The 3,153-nt window shown below is 37.2% G+C and overlaps 1 pseudogene; it reads left to right on the plus strand.

Moving 5' to 3' along the window:
* The first annotated feature begins 1,232 nt into the window (after positions 1-1,232).
* LOC111728094 lies at positions 1,233-1,404 on the plus strand (annotated as a pseudogene).
* The last annotated feature ends 1,749 nt before the right edge of the window (positions 1,405-3,153 follow it).

Raw genomic sequence — 3,153 nt, forward strand, 5'->3', positions numbered from 1 at the left:
AATTTGAGATGATAAAGTAAAGACTAAGGGCTACTAAGGGCAGAGCTCTGTAGTAGGAGTGAGGTCTTAGGGTGAGGGAGGAGAGAGCTAGGTCTAAAAAGACAATATTTTCATATTAAAATTTCCCACCTAGTGCGATATAGATCAAAAGGCATTATACTTTTCTTTACATTTAGCTTGAGAAGTTTTGGGGAGGTGAGATTTGGGGGCACTTTGAGGAAGAAAGGAAAATATATGTGGCAGGTAGAGGGAGGACATTCCAAGAAAAGGGATTAGATTTGAAGATATGTTCAAGACACTTGGAGTTGCAAGAAAGTCACTTGGAAAGGAACTGAATGTTTATGTACAATATATCCATTTCCAACTGTAATATCAAGGTGGATAAGAGAAAGAAGTTTTCATAAAGAAAGGCAAAAGATAATTTTTTTGCTTATTATTGAGATTACTAATATGTGTAATGCTAACTCCTAGGACCAAGATGAAAATAGAACTATTGTTTGAGGACTTAAGTTATAGCTCAATCATTCTTATTGATAATTAGGAACTTCATTCCCAGAGTCATCTTCTGATACATATATATCAATGGAAATTTGTTAAATACAAATTATAAAGGATTCCAGACACTGTAGTTATTGATTCAACATACATTTTTAAAAGCCTATATACAATAAGTACCTAGTAGCAATTATATAAGATGAAAAGTATACATTACCTTTTAGGGCACAGGTTTAAAATTTATTATTTCTTTGACTTACAGTGTATTTAATTGTTTTTACTCCAGTTGTGCTAATATATTCTCTAAGCATAGACAAGATTACTTAAAATGCTAAATCATCTTTCCATGTGCACTTAATTATTGTGATTTGTAGAAATTGCACAAGTGAATGTGATGTACTTTTAAGTAAAGCAGTCTCTCAGAGGGGAAAAGGCATGACAACATGCAATTGAGAATAATTGGAATATCAATTTGTGTTGTTACAGTAATGAGGCCGTAAGTATAAGATGAGGACATTAACATTAGATGCAGAGTGTAAAAAGAGTATATGCGGCCGGTCCCACTAATAAATCACTCAAAGGAGCTTTTAGTTTGGCATTTGAGAATGGCATGCAAATTCTCCTCTCAAGCTCTTTTCAAAATTAAGTGTACTTTGAGAAAATAAACTGTATCTAGAATTTGAAATTCTACAGTCTACAATTGATTTAAATATATTGCTGTAGAAACTGCCATCATCATCGCTTCTCCGCCTTTTGGCTAAGATCAAGTGTAGAAACTGCCATCGTAGAAACCTTTGTTCCTTTAAAAAGAGATGGAAGTAATTCAGCAAAATTTCACCCATCCTTACATAGTTTACTAATTTTGGATTGATAATAAATTTCTTCACCACACTGAGTAATTCAATAAATACGAGATTGGACATGGTGGCTCTCATCTACAGCTCCAACTAGTTGGGCAGCTTGAGCCTAGCTCAGGTCCAGCCTGAGCAACGTAAGGAGACTTTGTCTCTGAAAACAAAAAACCAATCTCCCCACCCCACCCACCCTGCCTGCAAAGGTGCATATACTTTGGGGAGAGGGATTAGAAAAGGGATAACCTTAAAAAAAGTCTTCAGAGAGGTAAGGTGTTCCAACCACAGTTTTAAACAATGAGAGATTGTCAGATAGACAGTAATAAAATAAAATTGACCAAAAAATAAATAAAATAAAATAAGCAAATACTGAGCCTTTCCTGTTAAAGCCTGTTGTAAATGCTGTTTATATATTAACTACTTTAATCCTCAGGGTTCTTTGAGTTCTTTGAGTTAAGAAATATTCAATTTGATAGATAAGACAACTAGGACATCTAACTAAAGTCTCCGAGCTGGTACAGAGAAACAGAATCACTGATAGAAAGTCTGATTCTGAGCCTCTATAGAGATGGGCTGTAGGCCCTCCCTGCCTTTAGCTCACCCTGTGGAGAATGGTTAGATTAATTAAAGCTCCTCACTTCTACCTCACCCTAGCATGCTCCATTCATCAATTCATCTACAACCAGCAATACTTTACAATCTCTTTTCTTTTAGCATGTCACCTATAGATAAACTGAACCTTCTTTGGGACTCTAGGAAGAAAGCATTTTTCTCCTAAAAACTAACCCTACCCCTTTTCTTTTTAAAATGCTCGTATAAATAAAAAAAATGTCACATTTCATAGTTGTCGATGCATAGAATAGATCACTCTCTTTCCTTTCCATTGCTACAGTAATCTTCACCCTGAGAAAGCTGGAGACAGCTAGTTGAAGAAAGAGTACCACACTACTAGCAAGTATGGGGAAACACAGCACATGTGTAGAATTTAAAATATAAAACAGATGCAGTTGACCTCAAACTACATAGGTTTAAATTGCGTTTGCAGATTTTTTCCAACCAAATACAGTATGTCTTAGAATGTGAAACTTGCCTGTATTGAGGGACCCCATAGATGCAGGTTCTGCCAGGCCTACTTCAGGACAGGGGTATGCGGATCTGGGCATGGCGGGGTATGTGCATGGAAGGGCAGGTTCCTGGAACCAGTAATGCATGTATACTGAGGCACGAGAGTAGGAAAAAAACTGGGTAATGAGCAAAAGCATATAGAAAAAGAGACTTTAGGAAGGTGGTCAGAGAAAGCCTCTGGAAGGATGGTCTTTGCACCTTGACTCAAGAGTTGAGGGTGAACAATCCAGAGGAATAGCTGCAGGAAAAACCAATCCTGCAATCCAGGAACAAGTGTGAAGGCTTTAGTGGCTCCAGTGAACCAAAATTAGACTCTGAGCCAAGATGTGAAAAGTTAGAAAGCATCAGGCAGGGCCTTTCAAACCACGCTAAGGAATCTGAATTTTACCATTTGTGAGAGAAATGGAAGCCAGTGAAAACATTTAATGAGAAAAGAAACATGATCTCATCCATATTTTTTAAAATAAGACCCTTTAAGGAATGGATTCTGAAAAGGGTGTGTGACATCTGGAGTTTAGGTGAGTGGTCTGTGTTAGAAACCCAGATAGAGTCCTGTCAGAGGTTAAGATTACCCAGGAATAGAGTCTAGACAGAGAAAAGAAGAGGATCCAGGACTAATTCCTGAAGCTTTCCAAATTCAAGAGCTTTAGTAGAGGAAGAGCGCCTAGTGAGCAGTGGTTCT

This window comes from Otolemur garnettii, unplaced genomic scaffold, assembly GCF_000181295.1.
Source record: "Otolemur garnettii isolate 467f Iridium unplaced genomic scaffold, OtoGar3 scaffold00004, whole genome shotgun sequence".
Taxonomy (NCBI): domain Eukaryota; kingdom Metazoa; phylum Chordata; class Mammalia; order Primates; family Galagidae; genus Otolemur; species Otolemur garnettii.